The sequence below is a fragment of the Rhipicephalus microplus genome, unplaced genomic scaffold, assembly GCF_043290135.1.
Source record: "Rhipicephalus microplus isolate Deutch F79 unplaced genomic scaffold, USDA_Rmic scaffold_276, whole genome shotgun sequence".
In the NCBI taxonomy this organism is placed as follows: domain Eukaryota; kingdom Metazoa; phylum Arthropoda; class Arachnida; order Ixodida; family Ixodidae; genus Rhipicephalus; species Rhipicephalus microplus.
The window spans coordinates 158,429-182,384 of record NW_027464847.1 but is presented as its reverse complement, the minus strand read 5'-3'; positions in this window follow the sequence as shown (position 1 = coordinate 182,384).

Sequence of the window (23,956 nt, the reverse complement as noted above, 5' to 3'; positions counted from 1 at the left end):
CGTCTCTATGTATCTCAGTTTCGGCATTTTCATCAAAGTGACCCAGCACAGGCGGAGACTGTAAACGTTGTTGAAGTTCTTTGAATGCCTCACGTTGCTCAGCTTTCCATTCGAAAGGGGCGTCCGACTTGGTGAGCTGGGTCAAAGGGGCAGCAATGTGTGAGAAGTTCTTGACGAAGCGTCGGTAATAGGCGCACAGTCCTAAGAATCGGCGCACTGCTCTCTTATCTTGCGGCTGAGGAAACTGTGCGATAGCGGCTGTCTTCTCGGGATCTGGTCTTACGCCATCTTTGCTTTTAACATGGCCAAGGAACTGTAGTTCTTCATAGGCAAAATGGCATTTTTCTTGCTTCAGTGTCAGTCCTGATGACTTAATTGCGTCCAGTACCGTCCGGAGGTGGTCGCTCAGGTGGTCGCTGAAGTTGGAGGCGAAGACGACCACATCGTCCAGTTATACGAGACATATTTGCCACTTGAGACCTGCCAGTACTGTGTCCATTAGACACTGGAAGGTTGCTGGAGCGGAACAAAGTCCAAATGGCATCACTTTGAACTCGTACAATCCATCCGGCGTGATGAAGGCGGTCTTTCCTCGGTCTCTTTCATCAACCTGAATTTGCCAATACCCTGTCTTCAGATCAATGGACGAGAAGTACCTTGCATCACTAAGACGATCTAGGGTATCGTCGATCCTTGGTAAAGGGTACACGTCCTTCTTGGTTACACTATTCAACCGTCGGTAATCGACGCAAAACCGAAGACTTCCGTCTTTCTTTTTGACAAGGACGACTGGTGCCGCCCATGGGCTTTTCGATGGCTGAATTACATCGTCGTGTAACATTCCCTCAACTTGCTCTCGGATGGCCTGACGTTCACGTGCCGACACACGATAAGGGCTTTGATGGAGAGGGCGGATGTCTTCTTGTGTTATGATTCGATGCTTTGCCAAAGAAGTGTGTCGGACCTGTGAAGAAGTGACGAAACAGTCGTCATAACGTCGAAGGACGTTCTGGAGCAGTTGCTGCTTGCATTGAGGCAAGGAAGGGTTAATGTCGAATGACAGCTGCGAGTTGTGAGTCTGTGGAGTGATAGTCGCTGGATTCGAGAGAGCGAGGGTGTCACTGACTTCCGCGATTTCATCGAGAAAAGCAATGGTCGTGCCTTTGGCCAGGTGACGGTGACGGCCAGGTGAAAATGTCCCACTGGGACATTTTCTGTTACCCGATGGCAGTCGAGCGCGCTCTTCGCCTCCCGCTAAGCCGGTGTGTCTGTTGTTGGAACGCAAGGCGCGTTCGACGGCCGTCGGGTAACAGAAATGTCCCACTGGAAGGCAAGACGCGTTCGACGGCCGTCGGGTAACAGAAAATGTGCCACTGGAACGCAAGGCGCGTTCACCATCCGAGATACAGTCACCGTAGCGTCTGGCGCTATGTCGTTATCAACGAATGGTCGACGTGCGGGCCATGATCTTCGCAGATGAGTCACGGTATCGGCATGCGCAACACTATCCGCAATACACCTCGCGGCAACCCAACCCAACCCAACCCAACCCAACCCAACCCAACCCAACCCAACCCAACCCAACCCAACCCAACCTAACCTAACCTAACCTAACCTAACCTAACCTAACCTAACCTAACCTAACCCAACCTAACCCAACCTAACCCAACCTAACCCAACCTAACCCAACCTAACCCAACCTAACCCAACCTAACCCAACCTAACCTAACCCAACCTAACCCAACCTAACCCAACCTAACCCAACCTAACCCAACCTAACCCAACCTAACCCAACCTAACCCAACCTAACCCAACCTAACCTAACCCAACCTAACCCAACCTAACCTAACCTAACCCAACCTAACCCAACCTAACCCAACCTAACCTAACCTAACCTAACCTAACCCAACCTAACCCAACCTAACCCAACCTAACCCAACCTAACCCAACCTAACCCAACCTAACCCAACCCAACCCAACCTAACCCAACCTAACCCAACCTAACCCAACCTAAGCTAACCTAACCTAACCTAACCTAACCTAACCTAACCTAACCCAACCCAACCCAACCCAACCCAACCCAACCCAACCCAACCCAACCCAACCCAACCTAACCTAACCTAACCTAACCTAACCTAACCTAACCTAACCTAACCTAACCTAACCCAACCTAACCCAACCTAACCCAACCTAACCTAACCTAACCCAACCTAACCCAACCTAACCCAACCTAACCCAACCTAACCCAACCTAACCCAACCCAACCTAACCCAACCTAACCCAACCTAACCTAACCTAACCCAACCTAACCCAACCTAACCCAACCTAACCCAACCTAACCTAACCTAACCCAACCCAACCCAACCCAACCCAACCCAACCTAACCTAACCTAACCTAACCTAACCTAACCTAACCTAACCTAACCTAACCTAACCTAACCTAACCTAACCTAACCTAACCTAACCTAACCTAACCTAGCCTAGCCTAGCCTAACCTAACCTAACCTAACCTAACCTAACCTAACCTAACCTAACCTAACCTAACCTAACCTAACCTAACCTAACCTAACCTAACCTAACCTAACCTAACCTGTTGTCCCGGTCTCCTGTCTTCGGGTAGCCCGAAGACAGGAGACCGGGAGGTTAGTAGAAGTAGAAGGAGATTCGTTTATTTGGCGGACTTGCGCCCACTAAAGGAACAACAGACATACCGGCTTAGCGGGAGGCGAACAGCGCGCTCGACTGCCGTCGCGTAACAGAAAATGTCCCACTGGAACGCAAGGCGCGTTCGACGGCCGTCGGGTAACAGAAATGTCCCACTGGAACGCAAGGCGCGTTCGACGGCCGTCGGGTAACAGAAAATGTCCCACTGGAACGCAAGGCGCGTTCACCGTTTGAGATACAGTTTCCGTAGCGTCTGACGCTATCTCGTTATCAACGAATGATGAGTCGCGGTATCGGCATGCGCAACACTATCCGCAACAACACCTCGCGGCATTGCTCCCCTCCTCAACGTAAGCATCGACCCGATGCTTTGTTTAAAATAAAACCAAAACAAAAGGACAGCCTGTGCGGAAGTAATTGGCAAATAAGCACGAATCACGCACACATAAACAAAACAAGAGATGCAAACAGGGAGCCTCCTTTAGCACGCATGATAGGGCTTCAAACGGGCGACGTGTACCACTACTTGTCGTGCGCGGCGTCGTTGGGATGAGCTAGCCCCATCAGGGACTACTTCATAGTCCACTTCACCCACTTGACGGATGACTTTGTATGGGCCGAAATAACGGCGCGTGAGTTTTTCGCTTAATCCTCGGCGGCGAACGGGCGTCCAAACCCAGACTTTGTCACCTGGCCTGTATGTTAAATCGCGTCTCCACAGGTTGTAGCGTCTTGCGTCGTTTCACTGTTGGTCTTTTATGCGCAGACGAGCAAGCTGCCGGGCTTCTTCTGCGCGCTGAAGGTAGGCGGCCACGTCTAGGTTGTTTTCGTCGGTGACATTAGGCAGCATGGCGTCCAGGGTAGTAACGGCAGCCCTCCCATGGACGAGATTAAGTGGTGTCATTTTAGTGGTCTCCTGCACCGCGGTGTTGTAGGCGAAGACCACGTAAGGCAGAATTAATTTCCAGGTCTTGTGTTCTGTGTCCACGTGCATAGCGAGCATATCGGCAATGGTCTTGTTCAAGCGTTCCGTGAGACCATTTGTCTGCGGATAGTACGCAGTTGTTCTTCGAAGATCTGTATGACTGTAATGTAAGATTGCCTGAGTAAGATCAGCCGTAAACGCTGTTCCCCTGTCTGTTATTAGTACCTCAGGTGCGCCATGACGGAGGAGAATTGATTCGACAAAAAATTTGGCAACTTCTACGGCTGTGCCGTTCGGGAGGGCCTTAGCTTCAGCGTATCGGGTAAGGTAATCAGTGGCCACTATGATCCACTTGTTACCGGATGTTGATGTAGGGAATGGTCCAAGCAGGTCCATACCAATCTGTTGGAATGGTCTCGACGGGGGTTCAATTGGCTTGAGAAATCCAACTGGTTTTGTTGGAGGTCTCTTCCGGCGCTGACATTCGCGGCAACTCTTGACGTACCGCGCAACATCTGAGGAGAGGTGGGGCCAGTAGTATCGTTCTTGAATTCTGTGGAGTGTGCGTGTAAAACCGAGGTGGCCTGCAGTGGGTTCGTCATGTAACGCTTGTAAAATTTCTACTCTGAGGCTGCTTGGGACGACAAGAAGGCAAGCTGCCTTATTCGGTGCGAAGTTCTTTTTACCTACCACCCCGTTTTGCACACAGAAGGAGGATATCCCACGCTTGAACAGTGCAGGTGCCCCGCCATGGTGGTCTAGTGGCTAAGGTACTCGGCTGCTGACCCGCAGGTCGCGGGATCAAATCCCGGCTGTGGCGGCTGCATTTCCGATGGAGGCGGAAATGTTGTAGGCCCGTGTGCTCAGATTTGGGTGCACGTTAAAGAACCCCAGGTGGTCAAAATTTCCGGAGCCCTCCACTACGGCGTCTCTCATAATCATATAGTGGTTTTGGGACGTTAAACCCCACAAATCAATCAATCAACAGTGCAGGTGGTATGGAGGCCTTTCCTTCGATGTAGTTGATCAATTGTTGTAGGATCGGGTCTGAGCGCTGCTGTAATGCAAAGGTGCTGCTGCTGATAGGCCCAAGAAAGGCATCGTCGTCTTCATGGCTTGGTGGTGCGCCGACAGGGGCTCTTGAGAGGCAGTCTGCGTCGGAGTGCTTACGACCAGATGTGTAGACTACCTTCTCGTCAAACTCCTGAAGCCGTAGGCTCCATCGAGCGAGGCGGCCAGAAGGGTCTTTCAAACTGGCCAACCAGCACAACGCATGATGGTCCGTTACGACCTTGAAGGGTCTGCCATATAAGTATGGGCGGAATTTCGAGGTGGCCCATACTATCGCAAGACACTCCTTCTCAGACGTGGAATAGTTCACTTCCTCTTTCGACAGTGAGCGGCTTGTATACGTGATGACGCGCTCGCAGCCCTTGTGCTTCTGAACTAGAACGGCACCTAAGCCGATGCTGCTGGCGTCTCTATGTATCTCAGTTTCGGCATTTTCATCAAAGTGACCCAGCACAGGCGGAGACTGTAAACGTTGTTGAAGTTCTTTGAATGCCTCACGTTGCTCAGCTTTCCATTCGAAAGGGGCGTCCGACTTGGTGAGCTGGGTCAAAGGGGCAGCAATGTGTGAGAAGTTCTTGACGAAGCGTCGGTAATAGGCGCACAGTCCTAAGAATCGGCGCACTGCTCTCTTATCTTGCGGCTGAGGAAACTGTGCGATAGCGGCTGTCTTCTCGGGATCTGGTCTTACGCCATCTTTGCTTTTAACATGGCCAAGGAACTGTAGTTCTTCATAGGCAAAATGGCATTTTTCTTGCTTCAGTGTCAGTCCTGATGACTTAATTGCGTCCAGTACCGTCCGGAGGTGGTCGCTCAGGTGGTCGCTGAAGTTGGAGGCGAAGACGACCACATCGTCCAGTTATACGAGACATATTTGCCACTTGAGACCTGCCAGTACTGTGTCCATTAGACACTGGAAGGTTGCTGGAGCGGAACAAAGTCCAAATGGCATCACTTTGAACTCGTACAATCCATCCGGCGTGATGAAGGCGGTCTTTCCTCGGTCTCTTTCATCAACCTGAATTTGCCAATACCCTGTCTTCAGATCAATGGACGAGAAGTACCTTGCATCACTAAGACGATCTAGGGTATCGTCGATCCTTGGTAAAGGGTACACGTCCTTCTTGGTTACACTATTCAACCGTCGGTAATCGACGCAAAACCGAAGACTTCCGTCTTTCTTTTTGACAAGGACGACTGGTGCCGCCCATGGGCTTTTCGATGGCTGAATTACATCGTCGTGTAACATTCCCTCAACTTGCTCTCGAATGGCCTGACGTTCACGTGCCGACACACGATAAGGGCTTTGATGGAGAGGGCGGATGTCTTCTTGTGTTATGATTCGATGCTTTGCCAAAGAAGTGTGTCGGACCTGTGAAGAAGTGACGAAACAGTCGTCATAACGTCGAAGGACGTTCTGGAGCAGTTGCTGCTTGCATTGAGGCAAGGAAGGGTTAATGTCGAATGACAGCTGCGAGTTGTGAGTCTGTGGAGTGATAGTCGCTGGATTCGAGAGAGCGAGGGTGTCACTGACTTCCGCGATTTCATCGAGAAAAGCAATGGTCGTGCCTTTGGCCAGGTGACGGTGACGGCCAGGTGAAAATGTCCCACTGGGACATTTTCTGTTACCCGATGGCAGTCGAGCGCGCTCTTCGCCTCCCGCTAAGCCGGTGTGTCTGTTGTTGGAACGCAAGGCGCGTTCGACGGCCGTCGGGTAACAGAAATGTCCCACTGGAAGGCAAGACGCGTTCGACGGCCGTCGGGTAACAGAAAATGTGCCACTGGAACGCAAGGCGCGTTCACCATCCGAGATACAGTCACCGTAGCGTCTGGCGCTATGTCGTTATCAACGAATGGTCGACGTGCGGGCCATGATCTTCGCAGATGAGTCACGGTATCGGCATGCGCAACACTATCCGCAATACACCTCGCGGCAATATTATTATATTGCTGCGGCCCACAATGGATGAATGGATTGATGTGGCTGTACCCTTCAGATCGGGCAGCTAGATTTATCACAACTAGATTTATCTTTTTTCCCTTTAAATAGTTAAGTTGAGGACTACTACTTTGTAGTAAAGGATTTAATTTTCACCTATGCCTTGACTTTAGCCACCAACCAGATAACCTCCTTTAGTTTATTCTACTCGCTTAAAGTCTATTTTGCCCTCCCTGTCGCTAAACTTCAGTGCTTTGAAAAACTCCGCGCCATCATCCTGAACTATAGGGTGAAGCGCTTTACTGAACATTATCAAGTGTTCGGTAGTTTCCTCCTCCTCTCCACATGCACTGCATACCGTGTCTACGCCTTCGTATTTGGCCCAATATGTCTTGGTTCACAGTACTTCCATCCTGGCCTCAAACAGTGGAAAACTACCCCGAGTATTCTCACAGATCCTCTCCTTGGCAATTTCCTGCTTAAAAGTTTGATAGATCTCTAGTGCGGACTTTTTAATCATGCATTTTCTGCACATGCCAGTCTTCGTCTCCTCCACTTTCTTCTTAACCGATAGTTCTTTTTGGTTTGGCCACCTGCTGTTTTATAAGTATTTACCACTCAATTTCCTAGTTCCCTTCCTCCATTTTGTATCGATATTCTTCATGTACAAGTAGCTCAAAACCTTCCTAGCCCAACGCTCCTCCCCCATGTCTCTCAATCGCTTCTCAAGTTTTATCTTGCTGCTAGCTTCCCTGCCCTCAAATGAAGTCCATCCCATATCAGCTTGTACTCCTTGATTTGGTGTATTCTCGTGAGCTCCTAATCAAGCCTACCTATTCCACATTGCTTAATTTCTAATCTTGTTTGAACTTCTGATCTCATGCACAAGACCGCATTGCCGAAAGTCAGACCAGAAACCATGACCCCTTTCCATATTCCTCTTACAACATCATACCTATTTTAATTCCACAGTGCCCTATTTTTCATCAATGCTGCATTTCTGTTACCTTTAGTGTTCACGTATATTTCGTGTTCCCTTAGGTACTTGGTCCCATTGCTTATCCATACGCCCAGATATTTGTATTTATCTGTTATCTCTAGTGTGACCTCCTGTATTCTAAGCTCACTACCTTCGTTATCATTAAAAATCATGACTGCTGATTTTTCCTTACTGAATATGAAACCTAACCTATCTCGCTCATTACTGCAGATCTCCGTCATTCTCTGCAAATATTCCTTGTTGTCAGCCATTAGCACTATATCATCTGTGTACATTAATGCTGGTAGTGCCTGATCAATGAGTTTTCCTTGTTTGACGAAAGAGAGGTTGGAGCCAAGTCCACTTCCCTCTACTTTGGCCTTGAATCCTTGTAAGTACATCATGAATAACAAGGACACAAAGAACACCCCTGCCCAAGCCCCTGTATCACCTCTGTGGGCTTGGAAAACAGTTTTTCCCACTTTTCAACTACCTTGTTACTTTTATTAATTTCCTCTGAAAGATTAGTGACCCTATCTTTCTCACCTAGTGTGTCCAGTATTCGTCGCAAGTTCTCTTGAATCACGCTATCGTACGCTCCCTTGATATCCAGAAATGCTAGCCTCAGGGACCTTTTCTGCTATTTTGATGCACTCATTTCAGTCATTGAGAACAGATTGTCTTCCAACCTCCTGTGTTTTTGAAACCCATTCAGCAGTTGTCCCAGCACCCCCTCATCCTCTATCCTTGCCCGCAGTCTTTCCTTTATAATCTGCATCGCCATACTGTAGACCACTGATGTCACTATTATAAGACGGTAGTTGCTTATGTCAGCTATGTCCGCCTTGCTTATGTAAGCTTTGTCAACACATGACAGACTGCCGAGAGAAAAACAGGTGAAGCAAACGGGGGCACCATGAAAAACACAAAGCCAGCGATTAGAGCGTAGAAGGGTCCTGGTGGTGGGGGACTCTAACGTGGCCGGGGTTAGGGATGGCGTCTTCAAAACAGTGAAGAAAGGTGGGAGAGTGAGGGTGGAGGTCCAGTCAGGGAAGGGCATGGTGGATGCACTGGCAAAGGCTCAGGAGGTTGTAGAGGAGAGTGTGGAGGGCGAAAATATCGTCATTTATCAGGCTGGGCTCAATGATGTGTTTAAGGTCAAGGATCATAACCTTGAAAGACGGTTAATGGATGGGATGCGTAAGCTCCGAGAAGCCTCCGGGAGTGTGCATGTGACCACATGCACAGTCCCAGAGGTCTGGGGGCAGTCTCGCGGAATTGAAAAGAGGCCAACTGTGTAATCAGGGGTATGAGCCGGCAACTTGGATACAGCGTAATGAAGGTGAACCAAGACGTGAATGAGCCCTGCGCTCGCCCCTTTGCACAGGATGGCATTCACTACAGTGGTGCGACGGGCTGGAGGGTTGGTGATAGGATGGATCGTCAAGCCACAATTTTTTTTAGGGGGGCCCAGAGCTCCAAGGCCAACAGTGTAGCCGAAGATGGTTCTAAAGGGGCACAAATATTCGAGTCACACGGAGTCCATGGGAGAAAAAATCAATGTAAGCACAAGGGCCAAGCTTAGTCAGACATAGTCTATATTAACATGCAGGGTGGAAGGAATAGGTTAAAGTGGGAAGAGATAGAAGAGCAGTTGAGGCAGGAGGAACTGATGGTATATGGGGTGTGAGACACATCTTCGGGACATGGAACAACCTCCTAACAATTCGGAATACTGTTGGAAACATTGTAATAGAACAGAAGGCAGCAGAAAGGGGGGTGGTATATGGGCATTCATTCTTAAAAGTTCAGACTGGCAAAGGGTCAAGCAGGAGTGCAAGGAATATTTATGGCTAAAAGGGAAAGTGGTAGGGCAAATGACACTCCTTGGTTTCGTGTGCTTGTGGACGGGAGCAAAAGCCAGAGAGGAAAACCAGGCAATGGTAGAGTGTATATAAAATGACATTCAGGAGTTAGGAGGAGGGTGCGAGATAATTATACTGGGAGATATGAATACGCACATAGAAGATATAGATCGGTATACCGACCCGACAGGCAAAATCATCATGGATATGTGTGAAAGGCTTGATTGATCATTTCCAACAGTACCGAGAAGTGTGAAGGGCAAAGGGAAGTAGGAAGGCTGCAGTCGAAGATAAATTACGCACTGATGTCACAAAGGATGTATGATAAGCTCAGGGGAATGCACATAGATGAAGGTTGCTCCAGAAGTCTGGGTAGATATCACAAACGTATCAAGCTAAGTTCTGGAAGATCTGTGAAAGTGGGAAGAAGACAAGATGAGCAACTACATGCCAATTTTCATTCAGAAAGGCAAATAGAAATTGCTACTAAACAAATTGAGAAAGTAATCACTGAGGATAATAAAATAGTGTGGACATACACAAACCTAATTAGGCTGTTTGACCTAGAGCTTGCTAAGGCCTGTGACAAGTCACCCTGGAAAAGAAGACACAAGCCCAAGAGTTGGTGGCATGAGGAAATTAAGAGAGCCATAGCAAAACGTCAAGAAGCCTCTAGGGAACACAGACATGCTAAGCAGCGGGGTGAACCGACAGACGATGTTGAAAGAAAATGGGACATCTTTCTTAGCTCTAGAAGAGAAGCATCCGTCCTGATCACTGAAAAGATTAGAAGAAAGGGTGCTCAGTGGCTGGCAGAAGTACATAAAAAGGACAGAAAGGCAGCTGCGAAGTTTTGGAACCATCTGAACTCCCTATGAAAAGAAACAAGTCTAGAGCAGAGGTTTGTAACTACAACTCAAGGTGCTAGGTTAAAGGGGACGAAGCTATTCAAAGTATAAGAACAAGGGTGACAAAAATTTCAACAAAGAAGTGCCTTACACACCACAATAGACAGCGATAGATCAAGTGGCGCAATGGCTCCATTTTCACAACGAGAGTAGGAAAGGGCTGAGAAGAGGGTTGCAACATCAACAGGCCCAGATGGCATTCCAATTATGCTGATAAAGACATTAGGTCCGAAGTCTAAGCAGGCTTTGAGAGAGGCAGTGAGCAAAACAATAATCGATGGTGAAGTTCCCAATGGATGGAAACTTAGCAGGGTGAGCATGATCTATAAAGGAAAGGAGGACAAAGCTGACATTAAAACTATCGTCCTATAACAGTGACATCAGTGATCCACAGGCTGGCGATGCAGATTATGAAGGAAAGACTGCAGGCATGGATAGAGGATGATGGGTGCTGGGGGAACTGCAGAATGGGTTTCGGAAACACAGGAACTTGGAAGACAATCTGTTCTCACTGAGGCAGTGCATCGAAATAGCAGAAAAGGAAATCAGGCCCCTGTTGCTAGCATTCTTGGGTATCAAGTGAGCGTACGATTGTTTAGTTCAAGAGGACTTGCGGGGAATACTGGACACGCTAGGCGTGGAAGATGTAGTGAGTTATCTTTGAAAGAATATGTATAAAGGTAACAAGGTAGTTATAAAGTAGGAAAAACAGGTATCCAAGCCTGCAGAGGTAAAATGGGGGCTTAGGAAGGGCTGTCCCCTGTCACCCTTATTATTTATTTATTTATTTATTTATTTATTTATTTATTTATTTACTTATTTATTTATTTATTTGTTTATTCATTCATTTCTTTAATAATTTATTTTGAATATTTCAAAGGCCCCAGCTGGGGTATTACATGCGGGATGGGTAATAATTACAGAATAAAAAAAAGTGATTCGAGGGCAATCTTGAATTGATGCGGGTCGGAGTGGTGCACGGTAGCTGTAGGCAGACTATTCCAGTCCCGTGCGGTTGTCCAAAAAAAGGAGTGAAGATGTGGGGTGCTTTGGACTGGTGGAGGATACACTGCGCTTGAATGGTTCGTATGGTTTGATGAGCGATGGACTGGCAGGATGGCTGGAACTTCGATGGGGGCATGATAAAATTTGCGAAAAAGGCACAGTCGAGATATGTGACGTCGTAATTCTAGATTAGAAAAGTGTGCACGAGTTTTAAGTTTGGAAACACTGGAATGGTAGGTATATTCAGAGTAGATAAAATGCGCACCACGGTTTTGAATCGATTCGAGAATGTTGGATAAGTGAGATTGGTGGGGATCCACCAATCTCACCAATCTCAGACAGAACATGCATACTCTAATTTTGGACGAACAAGTGGGACATACGATATTAGTTTAACTCATGGGGGCGCAAGTCTTAAGTGTCTACGTAGAAAACCCAGAGTGCGATTCGCGGATTTGGTTATCTTAATCACGTGCGCTGACCAGGAATTGTTACTTGAAAATGTGACACCAAGATATTTGTATGACACAGCGGGTGAGACTGCAGTGCCGGAAATGGTGTATTCTGCTAACTGGTGATGGGACCTGCGTTTTTTTATGTTTAATAATATTAACCACTTATCCCACCAGGATACAATTAGATTGAGGTCGTTTTGAAGTGTAGTAGTGTCAGCGCTGTTTGCTAGGGGACGGTATACGACGCAGTCGTCTGCAAAGAGGCGAATGCTTGAAGAGGTGTTTGATGGAAGGTCATTGATGTAAATGAGAAAAAGTAATGGTCCGAGTACTGTACCTTGCGGCACACCAGAGATTACAAAGGAACGGCTAGATGCGACGGAGTTAGCATGCACAAATTGTTGGTGATTGGTAAGGAAACTGCAAATCCAATTAAATACAACTGTATTATTGTTTAGACGAGAACGTTTTGGTAGTAGCCGTTGATGTGGGGCTTGGTAGAGTGCTTTTTCAAAGTCTAAGAACAGGGCGTCAACAGGTATATTTATGTCGAGGCTGGAACTGATATTATGATAAAATAAAGCTAGTTGTGTGTCACATGAAAATCCTGAGCGAAAGCCGTGCTGACTGGAATGAAAATAGTTATTGCTGACTAAGAACTTGACGATGTTAGAGTAAATAACATGCTCCATTAGTTTGGAGCAAACGCTAGTAAGGGAAATGGGGCGATAACTGCTGCAAAGAGATGAAGGACCTTTTTTGGGCACTGGAACAATCTTGCCCACTCTTTAATCTTCAAGCACCAATCCTGATGATAGCGACTGCTGAAAAATATGACAGAGTAGTGTACTAGCAATTGATTTCGTGTTTTGAGCATTTTCGCATGGATACCGCCGATGCCACATGAAGATGTGAGTTTCAGTGAGTCGATTAGTTTTGCGGTGCCGTTTGAGCAGAACGTGATGTCCGGCATCTCACTGTGGTTGATATTAAGAAATGAAGGCAAGTTATCGACAGGTTCAACGATAAACACGGAAGAAAAAAAGCTCTTAAGTTGTTCGGCGGCCTCGTGATCGGGAATTGGATGATTTTGATCGTTGTGCAGTACTAAAGGTTGGAGGGTACAGGGGTTAATTTTGCGCCAGAATTTTCGGGGTTGTTGCTTAACAAAGCAGGCAATGTTTGTGAAAAAAATAAATGTTTTTCTTTGTTAGCAAATTTATCGAATTATTTTTCTGCAGTACCTGTTCCACGCACATGCGCTATTGGACCGCTTTGCTGATCGAAAGAGTCGTTTCTTTTTGTTATTTAGGTTTTTTATGTGATGTTAAACCGCGGGGATGACTTTTCCTTGGTTACAGTAATCGTGGGCACATGCTTAGTGAATATAACTAACATTTTGTTTTTTATTAGCAGCCAATTAGCTTCAACCGAACGCTTTGAAAGGTCGATAAGAAAGAAAGCAACACATTGCTCGAGAACTGAGTTTATAGCGGAATAATTGCCTTTATCATACAGCGTTATATCTTTTGTTGTTTTTCTTGAATGGTGTAGTTTACAAGAATAGGACGCATGGATTACAAAGTGTTCACTGAGTCCTCGTAGGAACGTCATCTGGGACACTCTCTTTGAGGCCCAGAAGTAAGAACAAGGTCAAGAATATGAAAGGAGTTATAGCTGCCAAGCGTAGGTTCATCGACTAATTGCGTAAGTCCAAACGTTAGACATGAATGGACAAAATTGCTCTCTATACTGTCTTTGAAAGTAACACATGCTAGGTTAGTCCGAGGTATTGCTGGGAAATTGAAGTCGCCGAAAAGCAGTATCGGAAAATTTTGATAAGATTCAGTTAAGGAGCGAATAGCCCCGTGGAATTCAGATACAAAATGGGGGTCACTACCAGGGGGACGATAGCAAACGCCGATGATTGTGGGGGGATAACAAGCATTACAAAGAACAAACATGATTTCTAAGCACGATGATGTCCTAATTTCGCTTCACTGAAGATCTTTATGGCTACCTATTAGTACGCCTCCACCCCGTTTATTAGTACTGTCACGTAGTATATTTACGTGTAGACCTACTGGAAGGCCAAAGAACGCGAGAAGAGCGAAGAACGTCAACAGGCCGAAAATACGAAACAAGCGCAAGCTCGGGTCGCGCGTGTGCACCAACGCTGTGGCTTGCTTTTTCTTGCTTCTTCGTCGTCGTTCGCATAGTTTCCTACATTGGCCCCCGGTGGATAGCGTAGCCAACCTGGCGACTTAAGGCGTAGCCACTATAGCGGGGTCGTAATACGGCTTCAGGTGACTCACATGCACAATTTCTCGGCCACGACTGCTTAAGTCGTGAGACTGTGTCAAAGGCTCTACCTCATAATTGACTGGTGACGTACGGGCGAGAATGCGGTAGGGCCCGTGGTATCGTGCCAGTAATTTCGAGGAAAGGCCATGAGTACTCGGTGGAATCCAGAGCCAAACAAGAGCACCAGTCGTGAAAGTAGAGAGATGTCGGTCGGTGTCATGCCGTAGCTTCTGGTGGCCTTGGTCCTCGGTTGTCAGTGAACTGGCCAATCGTCTGCAATCTTCTGCGTACCTGACAACATCAGAAATTGCAGTGTACTCGGAGGAGTCGCACGTGTATGGCAGGATAGTGTCCAGCGTGCACGATGGTTCGCGTCCGTACAACAGAAAGAAAGGGGAAAACTCTGTTGTCGCGTGCGTAGCGGTGTTATACGCATACGTGACGAATGGAAGGACAGTGTCCCAATTGATCTGGTCTGAAGTTGTGTACATCGTCAACATATCACCGAGAGTGCGATTAAATCGTTCTGTGAGGCCATTCGTCTGCGGGTGATATGCTGTCGTCATGCGATGAACCATGTTGCACTGAACGAGCAAGGCTTGAATGGCGTCAGAGAAGAAAACACGCCCCCGGTCGCTCAAAAGCTCGCGGGGACCACCATGGCGAAGGACGAAGTTGCGCAAGATGAAAAACGCAACTTCCCTGGCGGTTGCTGCGGGTAGTGCTGCCATCTCCGCGTAACGCGTAATGTGGTCCACGCCGACAATTATCCACCTATTTCCAGAAGACGACGTGGGAAGTTGTCCGTACAAGTCGATACCGACGCGGTAAAATGGACGCGCTGGACAAGGCAGAGGCTGAAGTGTACCGGCAGGGCGTTGAGGTGGGGCTTTACGTCGCTGGCATGCAGTACAAGGACGTACGTACTTGCGAACAAATGTGTACATGCCGCGCCAGTAGTACCGCTGACGTAGACGGTTGTACGTTTTGAGAGCGCCGGCGTGAGCGCTTTGCGGGTCGTTGTGGAAAGCTGTACAGATTTCCGAACGCATGTGGTTGGGTATCAGTAAGAGCCACCTCCGACCTTCAGACGTGTAATTCCACCGATAGAAGAGGTCGTCTAGATTAGCGAAACGTGTGGCTTGACGGCGGATAGTTCTTGAGACAAAATTATCTGACGGATCAGTCAGAAAGGCGAGTAGTTGGGAAATCCACACATCTTTGCGTTGTTCCGATGCCATTTCTCTAAAGTCGATTGGTGTTATGACAGTTGAAGAAGGCGACGAGGAGGTTGGGTCAGCCGGTAGCGGCGAGCGGGATAGAGCATCAGCGTCGGAGTGCTTGCGACCGGATCGGTATACAACACGAATGTCATATTCCTGTAGGCGAAGCGCCCAACGACCAAGGCGTCCCGATGGGTCTTTGAGCGATGATAGCCAGCATACAGCGTGGTGGTTCGTAACGACTTCGAAAGGGCGGCCATAAAGGTATGGGCGGAACTTCGTCAAAGCCCAGACAATTGCGAGGCACTCTTTCTCCGTGACAGAATAATTACACTCGGCTTTCTTGAGGGTTCGACTCGCGTAAGCGACCACGTATTCTTGGTATCCTGGTTTTCGTTGAGCCAATACAGCACCAAGACCGACACCACTGGCGTCGGTGTGGACCTCCGTAGGCGCATCGGGGTCAAAATGACGTAGTATTGGAGGTGATGATAACAACCGCCGAAGCGCGGTGAAGGATTCGTCGCACTCTTTGGACCAAGTAGAAATGCCTTTGGAAGTTGTCAACAGGTTGGTAAGAGGTGCGATGATGGAAGAGAGGTTCTGCACAAATCGACGAAAGTATGAGCACAGGCCGACAAAACGTCGAAGCGTCTTGATGGAATTGGGCTTCGGATAGTCGGCCATGGCGCGGAGTTTCGCTGGATCTGGGAGAACACGCTCTTTGCAGACGACTTGACCCAGCATAATGAGCTGACGTGCGGCAAAATGGCACTTTTTGATGTTAAGTTGAAGGCCAGCGGAGGTGAGACACGTGAGAATAGCACGAAGACGAACAAGGTGAGCCGAAAAGTCGCGAGAAAAAACAACGATGTCGTCTAGGTAGCAGAGGCACTTGTTCCACTTTTAGCCACGAAGGATGGTGTCCATCATCCGTTCGAAGGTAGCTGGGGCATTGCAGAGTCCAAACGGCATGACGTTAAACTCATACAGCCCATCAGTTGTTACAAATGCAGTCTTCGATCGGTCAGGATTAGCCATTGAAACATGCCAATAACCTGAGCGTAAATCTAAAGAGGATAAATATTCTGCTCCTTGCAAGCAATCGAGAGCGTCGTCGATGCGTGGCAATGGGTACACATCCTTCCGAATTATCTTATTGAGCCGGTGGTAGTCGACACAGAATCGAATAGACACATCCTTTTTGCGCACAAGTACAACAGCGGACGACAAAGGGCTCTGCGATGGCTGGATGACACCACGCTTGAGCATATCGTCGACTTGTTCGTTGATAATACGGCGCTCTTCCGCTGAAACTCGATATGGTCGTTGGCGTAAGGGAGCATTATTACCGGTGTCAATGTGGTGCATGATGTTCGCTGTGCGACCCAAAGATGGTTGAGCGCAATCGAACGCAGCACGGAACTCTCGAAGAAGGGACAAGAGTTCGCGTCTTTGTGTCAGCGATAGCTCAGCGGCAACAGAGGGCTGGAATGAGTCTGGCGCGGGCAGTGCGGCCACAGGTGGCGTCATAGCATTGAGCTGCAGGTGAGGTGGGTGTTCGGCAAACTCCAGAGGGCGCAAGAGGTCAACGTCTTGTATGTTACCCAAACATTCTCCGTGAAGTAAGGTAACTGGCGACGATAGCGAGTTCGCAACGAGCATGGCGGTAGCGCCGGATTCCACGGTGAGTACGGCAAAGGGCAGGTGTAGGCTACGGTGGCGGGTAAATACGTCAGACGGAGTGAACAAAACAGTTCCGGCAGGAGTGGCCGTACAGGTCAGGGCTACAAGGGTGGATGTTCTCGGTGCTATTTCTGTGTCTGCAACAACGACAAGTTTGTAAGCTTCAGAAGGAGAATCTACCAAACAAGAGCTTGGCAGTGGTGTAAGGACAAGTTCTGCACGTGAGCAATCTATCATGGCCCGATGACGCGAAAGAAAGTCCCATACAGAATTACTTCGTGGGAGCATGATGCCAGCACAAAAAATTCAATGGCATAAAGTTCACCTTGGATAATGACACGTGCAGTGCACACAGCTGTAGGTTCTATGCACTGTGAGTTGGCCGTGCGGAGCATCAGGCCCGAAAGAGGTGTCGTCACCTTTTTCAATTGGCGGCATAAGGTCTCACAGATTATGGAAACGGTGGCTCCTGTGTCGATAAGCGCTTGTGCGGCGGTCCCTTCAACATCGATATCGATAACGTTTTGCGGCGAGAAAGATGGAGGCCTTAAGCAGTTCAAATGGTATGCAGCTGTTGCCTCCGGAGCTGCAGCGATCAGTTTCCCTCTTCCGTAGCAGGTCGGCGACGCCTATGTGATAGGGTGCGTCGTCGGGGCGATGGTGACCGATGGTTTGCGAAGGGTCGATGACCGTCAGTGGTGTACCTTGATGGCGTCCTAGACGACGCTATTGGCCTGCCCACGGTGTCAACTAGCGATGGATCTCGGCAACAGGGGCGGGCAACGTGTCCAGCGATACCATAGGCGAAACAGATGTGCCTATTATCCGGCGTCCTCCAAGCGTCTGCTCGACGGTAAAATGGAGCTGGAGATTTCGCGTAGGGATACGGCGCAGCAATTGTGGTTGCAGGCACGACATAGGGCGGCGTGGCAGGTTGGGCATACGGCATACGCTGTTGCGTAGGCCGAGCAGCAACGGCGGTGTACGTGAGAGGCGTAGTGACAGGTGGTTGCTGATGCATCGGTGGAAGGGCCTCAGCGACTTGGTTTCGAATGGCGTGTTGTAGGTCCGGTGCCAAAGCTTGCGCGGGCTCATGTGTCAGTGGCAGCAGTGACAGCTGGCGCGCTACCTCTTCGCGGACGAAGTCCTTGGTTGTCGAAAGCAGCGGCTGCTGATCGGTAGGATGGGCAGCTAGTTGCAAGCTAGCGAGTGTGTCTGGCGTCGTGAGGGCTTGACGAGCAATTGCGTGCTGCCTACGCAACTCATCGAAGCTGTGACAGAGAGAAATGATCATAGTGCTGCATCATCCCCTCCAGGGGCTGCACTGTCTAGTTTTCCGTCGGGTACGATGAAAAGTTAGGCGGCGAGTGATGGCGGCGTGGCTGGGGCGACGGGGAACGACGGCGTTGAGGGGACGGAGAACGAGCAGGAAGGCGGCTGTTAGACGTGTCGAAAGCAGGGGCGGTACGGCTGGACGAATACCGGCGAAGATCTTCATATGGGCTATAAGGTGCGAAAAACTGGCTCCTATGTGGCGGCGTCCAGGAGGCACGGCAGTAGCGGGAGACATGTCCAACGCGGTGGCACCGGAAGCAGATCGGTTTGTCGTCAGGAGTTCGCCATTCCGCCGGGTTGCGAGATCGTGGAGCAACAAATGGATCACGTCGAGGTGCATTAATGGGAATTGGTCTGGAGGAGGGGCAAGAGATGGGGCAAGCATCAGGGAACCCGCGGTTGGCGAATTCTTGTCGTACGACCGCCTGAATAACGGAGATCGCGGGGGTTGTCGGTATCGTATGTTCTGTGATATACAAGTCTGGACGCCTGCACCAGGACGCCGATTGCCTTTCTCGCTATCCAGTTGACCCATCGGCCACCATACCTGACAACGACGCCTGCGTGTGCTCCGTTTCTCAACTGAACCACATAGCCGACGAGCAACGCCGTGATGCAGCCCTACGAGCTATCATTGAGCGCCTCGACTCCTCCCCATCGAACCGATCCTATCGCTCGTTCGTACTCCAGAATGGCACATTATACCGGCATAACTTCCATCCAGACGGCCCATCTCTGCTGCTTGCCATACCCAAACACCTCCGCTTGGCTGTACTCCACGAACTTCATGACGTTCCTACTGCCGGTCACCTGGGTGTGTCCCGCACATACGACCGGATTCGCCGTCGCTTCTATTGGCCAGGTCTGGCACGGTCCGTCAGAAGATACGTCGCGGCGTGTGAGGAATGTCAGCGCCGCAAAACACCATCGACGCTTCCGGCTGGGCGCCTTCAACCACTCGATATTTCTACTGAACCTTTCTTTCGCGTCGGCTTGGACTTACTCGGCCCTTTTCCTCTGTCTTCTGCTGGCAACAGGTGGATAGCTGTGGCCACAGACTACGCCACACGCTACGCAATCACACGCGCCCTTCCAACAAGTTGCGCCACTGACGTCGCCGATTTTCTTCTACACGACGTGATCTTGCAACATGGTGCTCCACGCCAGCTGCTCACGGACCGAGGCCGCACATTTCTATCGAAAGTCATAGCGGACATTCTACGCTCTTGTGCAACACGCCACAAGCTCACTACGTCGTACCATCCGCAAACAAATGGCCTCACAGAACGCCTGAACCGAACCCTAACTGACATGCTTGCAAAGTACGTTTCCTCAGATCACTCTGACTGGGACATCGCTTTACCATACGTGACATTTGCCTACAATTCTTCGCGCCACGACACGGCTGGTTACTCCCCTTTTTTCTTGCTGTTCGGCCGCGAACCCACATTACCCCTCGATACGACGATTCCGTTACCAGCAGCTCCAACTTCACAATATGCTCTGGACGCCATCAGCCGGGCCGCCCACGCACGCGAAACCGCTCGTGCTCGCCTTCTGACCTCCCAAGCAAACCAACGGCGTCGGTACGACCAACGACACCGCGATGTGCACTTTTCGCCCGGTTCGTTGGTTCTGCTGTGGTCTCCGACCAGGCACGTTGGCCTGTCTGACAAGCTGCTCTCTCGGTACACAGGGCCCTACAGAGTGCTTCGTGAGGTGACTCCCGTCACTTATGAAATCACTCCTGCTGCCTCGCCGTCTTCATCCACCCCTAGGGCCAGCGACATCGTACACGTCGCACGCCTGAAGCAGTACCACTCGCCCAATGATCTTGACATCTAGATGCGCCGAGACGGCGCCTTTGCCGACGGGGGTTATATGCTACCTGTAGGCTGCCACAAACCATAGTGCGAATGCGCGTGTGCGCCCGACGAAGAAGAGGAGGCTCGCTGGCTGCTCGAGCTCGGAGCCAGACTGGCCAGTGCTGCAACCGCTCTTGCAAATATATTTTTCGAATATATTCGCAATACTTTGTCTCGTTACTCACGTAACAATAGCAATTGTCGGGAAATTTCTCGCGAGCAACATCTCAAAGGCGCCGTCGTCAATGCCTTTAAAAATATGCCTAATTTTTTCTTCCTCAGGCATGGTAGAATTGACGCGGTTGCATAGATGCAACACATCTTCAATGTAGGCCGTGTGGTCTCGCCTGGTTGCTGCGCACGGTCACATAAATGGTGCTCGGCTTGAAGCTTGCGTGCCGCAGGTCGTCCAAAGACGTCCGTAATAGCAGTCTTGAATGCAGACCACGTAGGAATTTCAGCTGCGTGGTTATTAAACCACAGTTGCGTGGTGCCCGCAAGGTAGAACGTGACGTAGCCCAGCTTACTTGGGTCGTCCTATTTGTTACTTGCGCCGACTTTGTCGTATCTCGCCAACCAATCTTCGACATCCGACTCAGTGGAGTCCGTGAAGATAGGAGGGTCTCGTTGAGGATACACGGCACCGCAAGTGACGTGGACGGTCGAAGGTCCCACCTGGAGAGGCGTCTCGGTGGCCATGTTCGTGTCACGTGGAGGGGGAAGCTTATGGGAGTGAATTTTCACGTTTGTACGGGAGTCCACACACCTCCACCAGATGCCACGTAGTTTATTTACGTATAGACCTACTGGAAGGCCAAGGAACGCCAGAAGAGCGGGGAACGTCAACAGGCCGAAAATACAAAACAAGCGTAAGCTCGGGTCGCGCGTGTGCACCAACGCTGTGGCTTGCCGTTTCTTGCTTCTTCGTCGTCGTTCGCATAGTTTCCTACAGTACGATCACGTCGAAACATATCGAAATCTGGGAAATGCTGTAGCAACTCAGTGTCGGTAATAGAAGGTTTAAACCATGTCTCTGTAATCGTGAAGAAATCGGACTCCGTTGTATTAATTAGGCTTTGAAAGGTGTCGGCTTTAGGAAGGATGCTTCATATGTTGGTATGTAAAAACGAAAAAGACTTTCTTCGCAGAGTGGCATGGCTGGGGCTTAAGCGTTGAAAGGGCGCTGTACAACCTTTTGTGAATTATGGTCGTACATGTAAGTATTGCTACCAACAATTAACTTGTCATGTCGAAGTCTCAACGATTGCCGTTGAGCTCTTCCGAATTCAGCGAGATGTTTCCTTGCTTGTAGTGTGTTGGGGTAGAAGTTTTCAGATATTCGGTAATTGGAACCCTTCAGTTTATAGACGCACGACAGAACTTTATCTTTAGTCTTAAAGTGAGCGAATCTAACGATGATTGGGTGGCTTTTGTTTAAATTGTATTTCCCGAGTCTGGCTCTCTCGATTTCCATATGTTCAATAATGGTGTTTAGTTCTTTGCTGCAGAATCGCAGCACTGAAGCCTCAGATTCTGCGCATGTTTCACGCTCGCGATCCGGAAAACCAAAAATAGGAGGTTAGAACGGCGCGCTCGGTCTTCCAAGTTGTCTAATCTCACCCTAATTCTTGCTATATCTTTTGCATTTTTATCAGAAAGTAACCGGATATCGTCGATTTGCTCCTTTATGCCCATTATCAATTCGCAATCTCTTTCTATTTAAGTGAGCCTCTTATTGATCTCTCTAATAGCGCTGTCGTTCTGGGATAGCTTCTCCTGAATGAATTTGAGTTCTTGCAGCATGGAAGCTTGACCAGACTGGAGTTCTTTAGGAACCAGGAGTAAGTCGCCGGATGCTTGCGCTTCACCGGAACGAGTGGTAGCACCTGGATTCAGTTCTATGTCACCTGACAGCGCTAATATCTGTTTGATGACATATGCACAATCAACTGCAATTTCTAAACAGCACTTTGGGCTTGGCAACACCAGGAGTGCCGCATAACGAGTGTGACGTGGATACAATGAATATAGAGTTTTTACCTGCAATACAAAAAGGTGTCGCAGGTGAGTTGCCGTGACCATGGTTGCGGTGTTGCCAAGCCCAACATGGGCCGTGCACGGCCTGCATGAATATATGCGTTCCGGTGGCGAAGAGGACGTAACCCGAAGATCAGCAGTTGTTGCGGCCACGTGAGCTGGTGGCGATATCCAGGGAACTGGCTCGTGCAGTGGGCGCTGATGCGAAAAACTTGAGGTATCCTGTGTTCGTTGGTGATGGGGTTGAGCAGGCGAGGTCGGGCTACGTGCAGTTCGCATCCATACCGGGAGCGGGAGGGCCTCCGGCGGGTGGTCTTCAGGCTGGCGATGCAGATTATAAAGGAAAGACTGCAGGCATGAATAGAGGAATAGGGGGTGTTGGGGTAACTACAGAATGGGTTTCGGAAACACAGGAGGTTGGAAGATAATCTGTTTTCACTGACGCAGTGCATCAAAATACCATAAAAGGAACTCAGGCCCCTGTGCCTAGCATTTTTGGATATCAAGGGAGCGTACGATAGCGTAGATCAAGAGGACTTGTGGGGAATACTAGACACACTGGGTGTGGAAGATGGAGTCACTAATCTTTAAAAGAAAATCTATAAAAGTAACAAGGTAGTTATAAAGTGGGAAAAACAGGTATCCAAGCCCACAGAGGTGAGATGGGAACTTAGGCAGAAATGTCCACTCTCACCCTTGTTATTCTTGATGTACCTACAAGGATTAGAGGCCAAATTAGAGGGAAGTGCATATGGATTCAACTTCTCTTTAGCCAAACAAGGAAAACTCATTGATCAGGCACTACCAGCATTGCTGTACGCAGATGATATAGCGCTAATGGCCGACAACAAGGAAGATTTGCAGGGATTGGTGGAAATCTGTGGTAATGAGGGAGATAGGTTCGATTTCAGATACAGTAAGGAAAAATCAGCTGTCATGATGTTTAATGACAATGAAGGTAGTGAGCTTAGAATACAGGAGGTCACGCTAGAGATAACAGATAAATACAAATATCTGGGCGTATGGATAAGCAATGGGGCCGAGTACCTAAGGGAACACGAAATATACATGACGACTAAAGGTAACAGAAACGCAGCGGTAATGAAAAACAGGGCACTGTGGAATTTATTTATTTATTTATTTATTTACAAAATACTGCAGACCCATTTAAGGGCCCCAGCAGGAGGTGCAAAGATCATAACATTGCACACAGGTGTGAACAGCAAGAACAAAAAGGATGCATCAGATACAAAAGATACAAAAACATAGGTCATTGTTAAATACGCTCAAGTACCTCTACAGAGCTGGTTAACGATTGAGGTAGGCAGTTCCAGTCGTTTATGGTTGGAGGAAAGAACGAGTATTTGAAAATGTTTGTTCTGGCGAAATACGGTGTTAATGAATGAGTTTGTCGATGCCGGGTTTGTCTTGTCGTAAGTGGTTTCAGATACATATCACGGTTTACTGACAGCTTGTTGTTATTTAACATAAAAAGAAATTTGAGCCTGTGAATTTTACGACGTTTTTAAAGTGTGGGTATACTGTTTTCTTCCATAAGGTTTGTGGGGGAATCAGTTCTTCGGTACTCGGAGTAAATAAAACGTGCCGCTTTGCGTTGGATTAGTTCGAAAGCCTCAATGTTTCTTTTTGTGTATGGGTCCCAGACGATTGAGGCATATTCCGATGAGGGGAGTATAA